This window comes from Petaurus breviceps, unplaced genomic scaffold (assembly GCF_028583685.1).
Source record: "Petaurus breviceps papuanus isolate PSGF00001 unplaced genomic scaffold, PetGlider_PUasm1.0 131, whole genome shotgun sequence".
In the NCBI taxonomy this organism is placed as follows: Eukaryota; Metazoa; Chordata; class Mammalia; order Diprotodontia; family Petauridae; genus Petaurus; species Petaurus breviceps.
Genome location: NW_027185674.1, coordinates 5,413,535 through 5,426,972, shown reverse-complemented (window position 1 = coordinate 5,426,972; position 13,438 = coordinate 5,413,535). Strand labels below are relative to the sequence as shown.

At 36.4% G+C, this 13,438-nt stretch overlaps 1 protein-coding gene across 1 annotated transcript in view; it reads right to left on the bottom strand.

Annotated features, from left to right (window-relative positions):
* SKOR2 (SKI family transcriptional corepressor 2) overlaps positions 1–13,438 on the bottom strand; it is a 54,527-nt gene that overhangs the window by 30,629 nt on the left and 10,460 nt on the right. The window lies entirely within an intron of this gene.

Sequence of the window (13,438 nt, the reverse complement as noted above, 5' to 3'; positions counted from 1 at the left end):
AAGGCTAAATTATACTTGTTCTTATTTTCGTGGGCATGTACTAAATAAGAGGATGGATGACAGCTATGGAAAGGTATTGATCTTTAGTCACAAACTTCATCAACATAACTCAGAACATCTAATGAAAGCTGAGAAATTCAATTATTCAGATAACCAGATAATTCAATTTTTCACTTTTCTTTCACAAAGCTGATTGAATTTTCCATTTTCAACTGGATGTTTGAGGGTTATGTAAACCTAGCTATATAATCACAAGAATTAAAGTATCTCTTCTCTCTTAACACTATCGAGTGATAATCTTTTTGAATCCCATTCTTTCGAATGCTATCTCTATATAGGTGAATTCTGAGTCTGCTGTTCTAGCCATGACCTTTTCATGAATTCCAGATTACATATTATAGTGGCAACCACACTGGCCCATACCCAGGATGGCTGCCAGCACAGGTTCTTATATCTGCTTCACTAGAAAAGAAAGCTATTCAAGGAATCAACTATTTTTTTAAATTACATTCATTAGGTCAGGGGAAAAACCAATACCCTGAACTTTAGAGAAAATCCAAACAAAGAAAATAGAGAAAATACAAGCAGAGAAATAAAAACCAACAGACAGGGCTTCTAACTGTCTGAGAAATTAGCACAGATCAATAGACATTTCCAATTGTCTGACCAGAGAGAGAGGCACCAATATCTGGGTTTTTCAAAGCCAGGGGTCTTATCTGGTCAAATCACAAAAACACTCTTCTAATGAATCAGCCCCAGGGCAAAATGCTAACCTCAGATTATATATACCCTTTTTAGAGCCTCAGTGCCTAATGTGAAATTGGCAAAAGGTGTGAAAGCCTTCCTACAAGCAAACCTTCCCTAAGCAAGCTTCCTAAATGGGCTCTATGTGAGGCCTATTAATGGGTGGGGAAGATCTTAAATCCCATTAACATTAAACATATCTGACCAGATCAGGGGTTTTTAACACGGAGTCTATGAACAAAAACACACACATATACATGTCTATAGATATATGTATGCACACATACATATATACATACACACATATATTGATAATTATATTACAAGATAATTGGTTTCCTTTATAATCCTATGGGTTTAAAAACCTTATTCTGAGAAGGGTTTCATAGGCTTCACCACACTGCCCAATGGTGGTCCATGATACAAAAAAGGTGAAGAACTTCTGGATTAGAGGATTGTAGTTTTAGACCTGAAGGGTCATCCGGTCCAACCCCCTCATTTTACAGATGAGGAAACTGAGGTCCAGAGAATTTAAGTTATATGCCTAAGGCCACTCAGGTAGTATCTGAGGTGCAAATCTAACTTAGATTCCCTGATTCTGGGAAGTGACATTATGCTAAGGCCATCTCAGGCTTAGTGTGTCCCAAACCAAGCTTATGATTTGTCCCTTGAGCCTGTGGCTTCTTCTGACTTCACTATTTCAATCTGTCACACTATTCTACTTTTCATGTTCATAACTTTGTTATCTTTCATTCTTTCCTCTCCCTCACCACTCATAACTCATCAATCATACCCCCAGAATAACTCATTCATTTCAATAGCTGTCAAGTGGGCACTAGTCCCTACTTTGATAGTGGTTCTTTGCTTCCCTCCTCTCTCCTTTTTCTCCTCCTTTCCTCTTGTCCCCTCTGATCTCTCCTTTCTCCAACACTTAATACTGCCACCAAAATTACCTACTCTAGTAATTTTTCATTCCTTTGCTCAAAGTCTTCAGTGATTAACCGGGAAAACAGGAGATATAATGACTGCAAAAATGCAAATGGAAAGAACGACAAAAAAAATAAGGAGTCAACAAGATTATCACTGGACAGTGTTGAGAGAGAAGAGATACTTTAAAACTTGTGATTATATAGCTAGATTTACATAACCTCAAACATCCAGATGAAAATAGAAAATGGAATAAACAACAAAAATGGAATTTGCTGTATTTATAATGACCAAGGTTGGCTTGGAGAAGGGTTGAGAAAATATATCCTTCCCTCTTGCATTGGAGAGGTGAGGGATGATAGGTGTGGAATTCTGCATGGAAAAGTTTGGGTTTGCTAAACTTCAAAAAAATTTTTAGTATGTACTAGCAAAGGCTTGCTGAGTGTGGAGAGAGGAAAACACAGGATTATGGAATAATGGGATGACAGATTAAGGGCTAGAAAGAACCTCAGAGCCATTTGGTTCAATCCCCACATTTTACACATAAGGAAACTGAAGCCCAAGTTGATTAAGGGACCTGCCCAAGGTCATACAGGTGGTTAGCATCAGAGTGATGTATAAACAAAAGACTCCAATAAAGAAAGACAAGAAACTCTTATCTAGTGGCTTTCCATTGATTCACAAGCAAAATTCAAAGTCCTCTGCCCTAAAAAAAACAAAAAACAAAACCCGAACCCCTCTACTTTATGGCAACACTTTGCCTTTCCAGCCTTTTCCAATACTTTTCTGTAACGTGGACTTTATGCTTCAGGAAAACTGATGCTTTCCCACCCCCAAGTCTTTGCTCACATCCCTATCCTAGAATGTCCTCCCTCTGTTTCTTTGGCTATTGAGTTTCTTATTCATTTTTTTGTGATTTAACTCAGGTGCTATCATCTCCATTGAGTTTTTACCATTCCTGGGCTTGTCACACTTTCTCCCTCAGACACCCACTAGAATGTTGTTTTTCACCTGCATCCCCCAGTACATTTGTCTTCCAATACTCAATTCTATCCAATCCAGTCTTTATAAAGTGGCTAATATGTGACAGACATTGTTCTAGGCAGAGCTGGAAATAACAAAGACAGAAATGAAATAGTCTCTGCACTCAAAAGAGCTTACATTTTTTATTAGAAGGGTACAGATGTGAAAACAAAAGATAACTTAATAACAAAGTAATTTGAGGAGAGAGAACTAACAACTTAGGGAAGCTGGGAAACCTTTACGTAAGACAGCACTGGAGCTGAGCCTTGAAGAAAGCTAAAAGATAAAGCTGGTGAGGAAGTCTTTTTCTTCCCCCTACCCAGAAAATCTCCCCTTGTACCAAAAGTTTATAAAAAGGGACAAAAGGTCCAGCAAAACCAACATCCACTGTTTGACCCCATATGCAGTATGGAGGAGAGTCTATGTAAGGAAAGATATGAATGTAGGAGAGTTGGCTAGAGATTTCATGAAGGGAAAAATTATGAAATGTCTGACAAGGTTAAGTGGGACCCCAGCAGTGTATGCATTTAAATGTGAGGTTAGGAAATTTATATTTAAGATTTAATAGGGAGTCATTGAAGACTTTTGACTAAGGACATTACAAGGTCAAATCTGTGCCTTATAAAGATTATGTGCTTGGTTGTGTGTGGAATGGATGGCAAAAATCTAGGAAAGGTGTGATGAGGGCCTGATTGGGAAGAAGGATTTATATTTAAGAGGTATTTTGGAAGTGCACTTGATAAGGCTTTGCAGCTTACTTCGTGTTGGAATGAGAAAGAGGGCAGAGTAAAGGAGGATTTGGAAGTTGTGAGCCCAGATGACTGGAGGGATGAGGGCTTTAAGGTCCATGAGAGCAAACTTAGCTAAACTTTATGCCCACTGCTGTGCCTGTTACAGAGTAGCTGCTTAGTAAGTGGTCACTGACCAAATGTGTGGCCATACAGCAGTGATGAGTCACTGCTAAGCTTCTTATTTTTGAAAGTGCAAGCTCTGCGGATAGACTAGAATTCATCAGGCAGCATGGGGTAGTGGATCAAGAACTGACTTCATAGTCTGAAATACCTGGCTCTAAGTCATGTCTGCTCAGGGTCCTCAGGCAACCTTCTAAGAATATAAGTTTTAGAACCATTGCAGATCTGCATTGATCAAGGGAGTTCCCCACGCAATTGAAATCATAGCTCTGAACCAACCAACCAAACACATTCTTCCTCATTATTTCTGCATCTTTTGTTGTGTTGGCATGAAAGAGAATTATATCTCTTACTGGAAGATGCGACTAAAGTTGAGATGGAGGCTGCAGCAATGAAGAAAAAGGCAATGCTTGTTCAATAGTGAACATGGGCTTCTCCAGACAAAGCAATCCACAGTGGTTGACTGTGCCCTGACATATGGGGCAATCATCATAAATGCAATAAAGGGCTATCCCACTTTGAAGACTATCTCATCACATAGAGACCAAAGACTTATATCTAGTTGGGGGAGGGAAGGGAGACATTTCCCCCATTTTCTTGCCAAGTTTGGGTTCATAAAAATAGCTATGGAATCTTTTAAAGTCCACTCTCTCTAAATACATGGTAGAGCAAAATATGAGACATCATATCTTTGATGTCTTTTTCTCTGACTTTCATATGTCTTTTAACCTTACTTATTCAGTCTTTTCTCTTTTTTTGGAGGGGGGATTGGGGTTAAGTGACTTGCCCAAGGTCACATGGCTAGTTTTTTTTTTTGGTGTGTGTGTTAAGTGTCTGAATCTGGATTTGAACTCAGATCCTCCTGACTCCAGGGCTGGTGCTCTATTCATGGTGCCACCTAGCCTCCCTCAGTTTTCTTTTCTATACAATATGAAAATAATAAGGAAATGTCTGTGAAGAATTTTAAACTCCTGATAGAATTCCAAGGTGTAGTGCCTTGCATATAAATGCATTAAGAATGTTTGCTTATGGGGCGGCCAGGTGGCTCAGTGAGTAAGAGCACTGGCTCCAGTGTCGGGATGACCTGGATCAAATCTGGGCTCAGATACTCAGCACCACACCCAGAAATAACTGGCCGTGTAACCTTGAGCAAGTTACTTAACCCTGATTGCTTAAAAAAAAAAAAGAATGTTTGCTTACCAAGAAAGAGAAGTGGAAGATTGAAAATTATTCAGTAACAGAGAAATCCTACTCTAAATCCATTTTTTTCAGTAATAATAAGTTTAGGTGGGTAAAGACTTAATACAAAAGAAAAAATACTTCAAGTCTGTGCTTTTAACTATGTAGTCACAATTTTGATATTTATGTGTATAGGCTTGCAAAAGATGTATATTTTCCAGATTTTAAGAACATTTGAACTGTTTTTGTGAAAGAAGATTGCAAAGATGTGGCAAAATGTTCATCAGTTCAAAAAACACACACATTTTACTTATGAGAAACTTGTCTGTGCTATTGTATCTGGTGAACAAATTTCATGATGCCTCATTCCAAGGGAGGATAAATGTAGAAGCATATTTTTGTTGGTTTTTTTCACTTTTAAAAACAATTTTCAGTAGACTCTCAATGGAGTTGGAGTCCCATTTTGTAAGTTTTGCTATGGACTAACAGGTAAACTGAAACTCTGGTTTAGGAGGCATAACTTGGATGAGAATTAACAAAGAGTGAAAATTTGGAATATTGTTTTTGGTAACATATGGCTAACTGTTATTTTTCTGGATATCTGTATGCCAATAGCAGAAACATTATATTTTCATATATGTTACTAAGACTTGTTAAAGCATTTTCATAGGATTGTTACTTCCTCTTATGGAGAGGGATTTTTTTGAGAAGACAACACAATCTTCTTGAATATATCATATTTAGGAATGTATGAAATCTACCGTAGTTTAAAAATACACAAGTTATTGCGTGCAATTATATTTTCTATTTGGGCAGAACAGTTTTTTCCAGGGTCTTGCACCTTTATAACATTCTGCTTTTTCTAGCATGCTTAATTTTGGAGAGAATAAAGGGCTGTATTTAATAAATCCAAAATTTCAAATGGGGTTTATTTAAAAAAAAAAGAATGTTTGCTTAAATGAATTGAGTTTTATAAATTCAACTGATAATGCACACATGTATATGTAATACACATGCACAGGAATACATATCCACAAGTACATAGGATGTACAATATTAATACTTTGAATTAGAGGTACTTGCCCTTGGAATACAAGTCACATACCCTTGATGCACGGATGAAAACATATCTATAATTTAAGTACTAGTTTTCATTTTATTTCATTTTAATGAGGAAGTTCATTCTTTGTAAACTACACTTGAGTCTATTTGCACTATCAAATGAGACACAGTATACACATCCTTGTAATACCTTAAAGCTCCATGTCAGTGGAAGCTCTTATTATTAGGACCAATATTCCTGTTGGTCATAGGATATGTATTATGTGTACCATTTTTCTTAAACTAGTACACTTAGATAAAAGAATTAAATTTGAGAATTTAAATAGAATGTTTTCAGAAAAGCCATTTCCTTTCCTATTCATACCTTGTGCTCTATGTGGATATGAATATGACTGACTACTTAACTGGCAAATGGAAACTGAAGCAAATGCACTGATAATACTAATTTCTGCTTTTCATGATACAGCCTCATGAAAGCTTTATTTTGCATCAGTGTCTATTTCATAGTAATATGTCTCTGCTCCTTCTGGGTACAATCTGCCATTACACTGCTTGGGAGAGTCAGATGTTTCTGTTACAAGAGGATTTTTTTTAAATGGTTAAACTTTTGATAAATCAATCCAAGCAAGCTTCTTCTGCTGCATTTTGTATATGTTTTACTGGACTCTTGTTTTTCAGCATATTTTCAATCAGTGGAAACCAGATTGTTAACTGTGGTTAAAAATGACCTCTGGGAGCTTGGATTTGTTTATTCACTAGTACTGCTAATGTTTTCCATATGGTTAAAAAAAACCCCAGAAGACATTAGTTTAATACTAGATTAAAAAAACAACAAAACATATTTGATTTAGCTGATGGTGCACGTGCAATTTTTGTAAACATTTCAGCAGGTTAGATGAGCTTTAAAATGTCAAATTAGTGAAACCTTAGGTTAGGGTACCACTCATAAATTGAAATGTTTACTCTCCCCTTTCCTTCCTTTAAAAAGAATACTGAAATGAAAATAAAATGCACAAGTATCTTAAATCACATTTGAAAAACTAATTACATAGACTAATAAGAGGGTAGATGATTTATATTGGTAATAACATCTTTCTTTAGGGGCCTGTTTTGAAATATGGCCCAAGAAATACTCTAGAAGAAATCTGTCTGATATTCCAAACTTAGAAATGAATGAATTTTTTTTAAAGGATACGATACATATGCAATACTGGTTATTTTTGCTTAAGAGTACAGCTACACACTAATAGGGAAAACTTCCATTTTTACTGGACTGCTTAAATGCCTTATAACTTATATTGTTTTATAGGGAATACATCTTAAGAATGCAAATTCTACTCAGTCAAGTTGTAGCTGCCAGCACCAAATGCCGTGCTAGACAGAGGTAAAGTGTAGGCTAGAAATCCAGGAGCTCTGTGTTCTCAGCTCTTCTACCATCTCTGCTGTCCCCAGAAAGTGGTGACAGAATATTCTCCACGAGTGCTTTGACCCCACTCCTATGTCTTTCCTCAACAGCTGGCTAGATCCTGCAAATGCAGGAGATGTTGGAGGGGGGAGATAAATGTCATCAGTAAATAGTAAAAATCCTTGTAAACCAGGAGAAAATGACAACCCTGCCAAGTAATGGGGTTTTCTTTGTTGGTGCTGCCTTTCAAGAATGCTGAGCTATCTGAGGCACCCACAGATACAATGATTTTTCCAGAGTTGTCAGTGTCAGAGACATAATTTGGACCTGGGTTTTCCCTGTCTCTTTTGTTTCTAATGATAAACTGCCATTTATTGCTTTCCAATAGTTCTGTGTTAGCTTTGTCTCATGAATTGAAATGTAAATTTCTTTTTTTTTTTTTTTAAGCAATTGGGGTTAAGTAACTTGCTCAAGGTTACATGGCCAGTTATTTCTGGGTGTGGTGCTGAGTATCTGAGCTCAGGATTCGATCCAGGTCATCCCAACACTGGAGCCGGTGCTCTTACTCACTGAGCCACCTGGCCGCCCTGAAATGTAAATTTCTTGAGGACAAGAGCAGTACCTAGAAAGGGCAGTGATGAGTACATAGTAGGCACTCAACAAACACTTGTTGAACCGAACTATATTGAATTGTTTTCTAGCACATAATAGGAATATCAATGAATGCCATATATATGATTCATCCCCATTCAACTAATAGACTTCTGGAACATTCACACATTCCCATCATCATGCTTGTTTTCTACAAGCAGCATTTGTGATCTGTCTATACATTCTGATGAAATGGCCTGAATTTTCACTTCCTCCATGAAATTCTTCATGTTTCACCAGAGAATGACCAAACTCAAAGTTTTATTCCCACATGACATTTGAAAAAATTTATTTCTTCAAGCAAACAAAAGTGCTCAAGGTTTAGATTTTAAAATGAAAATAAGGATTCAATTCATAAACTTTAATTTCCTCCTGGTAACACACACACACACACACATATATATATATATATATATATATGCCTTATATTTATAGAGCTTCTCTTCTAAGAATTAAATGAAAGGTCAAGTGACTTATAACCTTTTTTAGGGCAGTTTCAACTGTTTGTGGTCTTTGTACTCGGAATCATTAGCACAATGCCAGGAACCTATTAGACCCTGGACAAGAGTGCTGGATTTGGGGTCAGGAAGACCTTACACTCTTACTAGTTATGTCACCCAGAGCAAGTCACATCTCTCATCTGTAAAGTAGAGATAAGAATAGCACCTATTTCATAAGATTGTTGTAAGGATCAAATGAAATAATGCAAGTAAAAATCTTTATAACCCATAAAGAGACAGGGACTAGACCTAGGATTTCATTAGTATATAAAATATACTAGTGGGTAAGGAAAATGCTTTCTACCAAGGCTGGTCAGCCCTTTCTCTGCAATTTATAATTTTAGACTGTTGCCTATGGCACACTTAAGTGTAAAACTTAAGGCACTAAATAAATGTTAGGTATTATTACTATTGTTGTTATTAATGGAATTGGTAGAGATGGGATTAGAACTGAGGTCTCCTGACATTAAGGCTAGTATATCATTTATTGACTAGCCAAGTTTCTCTTGACTTTTGGTTGAGATTGGCTTTACTCTATTACTAATTTTTGCTAGTCGGAAGAACTTTTGCTATTCAAGATCCTTGCTTTTTATTTTATTTTTTGCTTTTTGGAGGGCAATTGGGGTTAAGCGAAATGGCCGGATCCAAACTCAGGTCCTCCTGACTCCAGGGCCAGTGCTCTACTCACTGCGCCACCTAGCCACCCCTCATCCTTGCTTTTTAAACCCCCCCATCCACCAACTAGATATTTTCATCTTCTCTTTCATATTTCTCCCACTACTCTGTCTAGCTCTGGTTCCTTCCAGAGTTATATTTGGTCACATAGGAAAACATATGTTAAAAAATATATTCACATAGTAAAATGTGAAATCAATAAATGAAGTTATTTTTTCCTCAGGCTATGTCCATATGAAGCTCAGTGTCTAAAAGGGCAAAAAATTCAGCCATCTCTTCAGATGCTTATAAATAAATGTCCATGTCTGGTGTTCTGTAGGTGCCATTAGGTAGAAACTACTAAATTGTGCACAATAGCATAAGAGGTGGATCTTAGATGAAGAGGCTCTAAGGCCAAAAAAAAAAAAAAGGAATCAAAAGTATTCTCCTGCCCATTTTGTCCTTCCTACTCCATCACTGTCTTTGTGAAACCATTCTACCTCCTTTCACCAGGAAAGATATATGCTATAGTGGAAAGAACTCTGGACCTGACATTGTGAGATCTGAGGTATATTTTTGTGCCAGCCCTGCTATTGACTGACTATGTGACTTGGAGCAAGTCACTTCCCTTCTCTTTAGGGTTTTTTAGCTTTGATGTTTTATGATTTTTATGATCAGCTTCACTTTAAAGAAACATTGGAAGATCTCTATGGAGTCATTATGAAAAGAGAGAAATACCTCTGAACTGTCTAGTGAACTGGGTAATCTACAGTTTCTGGAATAGGTGATTTTTTAAAAAAGAAAATGGAAAATTGTATTTGGTTGAGGATAAGGATCAATTTACCTACTGTAGCTAGGTGTTGGACCCAGAGTTAGCAAGGCCTGAGTTCAGAAACACTTCCTAGCTGGGCATGTCATGTAACCTCTGCTTCGGTTTCCTCAGCTGTAAAGTAGGGTTAATAATAGAACCTATCTTCCAGGATTGATATGAGGGTTAAATGAGATAATACTTGTAAAGTACTTTGTAAGCTTTGAGTGCTACATAAATGTGTGCTACTATTGCTATTGCTATTATTATTACTACTACACTATACTTTTAGATGAAGAGAGCCAAGAACTTTCTAAAATTCGGAGTGAGACATGATTCATGACGGATTTTTAGAAATATTGCTGCCTTGATGCCCCCCCCCCCCAAATCAATTCCACAAAGTGGGATGTTAACACATCAGTTTTTTCCTTTCAATGGGGATGTGGATTTTTGCTCACTTCTTAGTATTGAATCCTACCTCAGACTCATCCCTTGTGATGTTTAGCACTTTAGTGAGGTCACAGGACAGGCAAGGGAAAAGAAAATCAATATTCTTATATCTATGACATGCTAAAGCATGAACTAACTAAATATTAACTCCATTAGCTTAAAAGAAGGAAGAACAAGATTAAGCAATACCCACGGGGCTTATGGTGAATTAGGAGTTATGCTAAACTTTGCAATCTACGTATGACCAAATTTTATTGCTGGTTTCATACACATAGTTCCTTGAATTTGTATATCAAATATCTTTCTTTAGCATGCCTCAAGTCTATTCAGAATCCTCTCAGGCTTGAGAAATGTCATTTCTGATGCTGTGATACTAAAGATTTCTACTGGAGAATTTTGCATTTCTCTGCCCTCTTCAATTGGATTGGATGTTTGAAAATTCGGTGGCAGAAATGGGAAATTTTAATAAGCTAAAACAAGCTTCATCAGTGATGACCCTAAACACAAAGGAGAATATTGATAGAATCACATTTAGCTTGAAGGAATTCAAAGTGCAGGCAGTACCTAACCTCACAATATTTAGGTGGACCGAAGGTGAGAGGTATCATCATTCCATTTTATGTATGTATAACTTGTCCAAAGTTATTTAGCAATTAAGAGACTTAGAATCCAGCCCTCCTGGTCCATTAAAAAAATCTTGTTATAAACATTTTCTAATGAAGAATTGGAGAGGAAATGGAAAATGGTCATCCTCTTTGTATTCAGGCAGTCCTTTATTAGTTCCTATTGCTTTCAGAAATCAATCTACAGCACCCTAAATGATAGCTATTATAAATGAATTTGAATGCAAAAGTAGCCTAATGGGTCCAATGGATTCATAGCTGGTCTTGGAGTTAGGAAGACCTGAGTTCAAATCTCATCTTTGACACATACTGGCTCTGCAAGCTGTTTAATCTCCCAGTCCCCCCAGGCAAATCTCTTAAGACTATAAATTGATGAGATAAGGATCTGCATTGGTAGAGGGAGTTTACTCAACCCAAGCTGTCTATACCAATGAAATCATGATTTCACAATTTCTTTCAATTTATATATCTATCTAGATCTAGATCTATTGATATAATATCATATTGTGTTGGGATTCCTATTGTGAAAGAATTGCCCATAAGAAGGTTCACCTGTCCTGGGGTTTGTTTCCTTGGCTTGCCCATACCACTGCACTCAGTTTTAAATCATTTAACATCAACAGGAAAGGTATTAATAACAGTGATATAAAACAATCTATTATTACATATGAAATATACTGCTATCTGCATTGGAAACATTTTTAACCAAATAAGTAATCTGCACTAGGATTTACTTTTTATGCTGTGGATATAATTTCAAAGAGACTTGTGTAGATAAAATGTTATGAACCCTGAGGGGAATTGTGCTTGTGTAAGATTTTCATGCTTGGCTCCCTAGTCCAGTCAAAGGAGAAACACTACATTTACTGGGTAGGTCCAACAGTCAACAAATTTGAGATTTTGAAGCAACATTTGATATCTTTAAAATGACTAAAAACTAACAGCAACCAATAAACCAGAGGTTTATTGAGAATCATCCAAGGTTATAGATAAAAGAAAAGTCTCTCTGATATGAGAATCCAATATTACTACAAAACTGAACTGAGTGGAGGCACAATGACAACTCTCAGTACTTATTGCCATCGTTTGCACTTTCCCCTTTCTTTTCTAACTTTCCCCCAACCCCCATTCTTTTTTCTGATTAGGGGTCATGTCTTATTTACTTTATTTTTAATTCAAGAACTGAACTCAGTAAGAACCAGTATCTTAGTGAAAATATCACCAGATTGCTGTGCTTTCAAATGACAGTGAGTATACCCCAAAATAGAGACTAATTACAGTTTATAAAAATCACATTAGTTCAGGTAGATTTGATATATAATTTGGCATATATGTATGTATGTGTGTATATTACACATATACATATGTATATATATATATATGAGAAAAAGATATACCATAATTTTCTAAAGAAACTCATAGAAACCATTTTCAGTGTAAATCGACACTTCTAACGGGCATATTTGTTGAAGTGCTAGTGATTCTACTAAAAAAAGCTGGAAATATCCTCTTAAAAATATGCTTGAACTTCTTAGAAGGATATCATCTCAGGTTGTGGGATTTAAGTTAGCTAATTTTCTCTAAGGAAAAGACATGTTTTAAAGAATTGAATGGTTTAAATATCAAATTATCTCAGAAATGGAATAGCTTTGAAGTAAAAATTGTGACGTCTTGCAAAATTATGTCACCTATGACTTTCTTATAAAATACATTCTTCTTTTTAAAAAGAAAAAAAAAGAAAAAATTAGTTTCATTTTCTTTGAAATTTGAATCCAAGAGCCGTGGCCCAATTAGAAATGCCCAAGAACTTCACACTTGTGTTAATCTCTTGCCCTTATCTTATGGCTAAATGTAGTGTATCCTTCCCCAGACCCCACCATCTATCCAAACACAGGTCCTTTTGAACTAAATGCCCAAACAATTCTGAAATGACTGAAAAAAATCAACTCTTCATTTGAAAATCATCTAGGCCAGGGGAATTAAGAAGTAAAAGCAACAACAAAAACCTGTCTAATTATAATGAAAAGAGAATTTATGATCTACTATGTTTATTCTCACAAGGAACTTCAAATTAAAATTACTTTGAAGACTAACAAGAAATCAGTTGTGCCCAGGTATTACCTATTCATGTATCTACATTATTTGTTATGATATTCATTATTGCCCACAAGTTGCTCTATTCTACTTACTGGACTTTGTGCCTATCGGTCTCTTTAAACTTGTCCACAAAATTGGGTTATTTTAAACTAAACAAATGGAGAATAATGCTCCCTCTCCTTTCCCTTTTCTTCTCCCTTCCCCTCCCCCCTCCACTTTAGGTAGTTCTTGACCAGGCTACTACAATTAAGCTACTTTTAAACCCTCTTTCTGGGTATTTTCCATCTTGATGGAGAGGACTGGAAGTTTCTACTGAGTGTTCATTGGTTGTCCTATTGGAGGCTGCCAGAAAGGCTTCCAATCCACTTTAGCTTCTGAAACAGCCTGGGTAAATTTGCATGCAC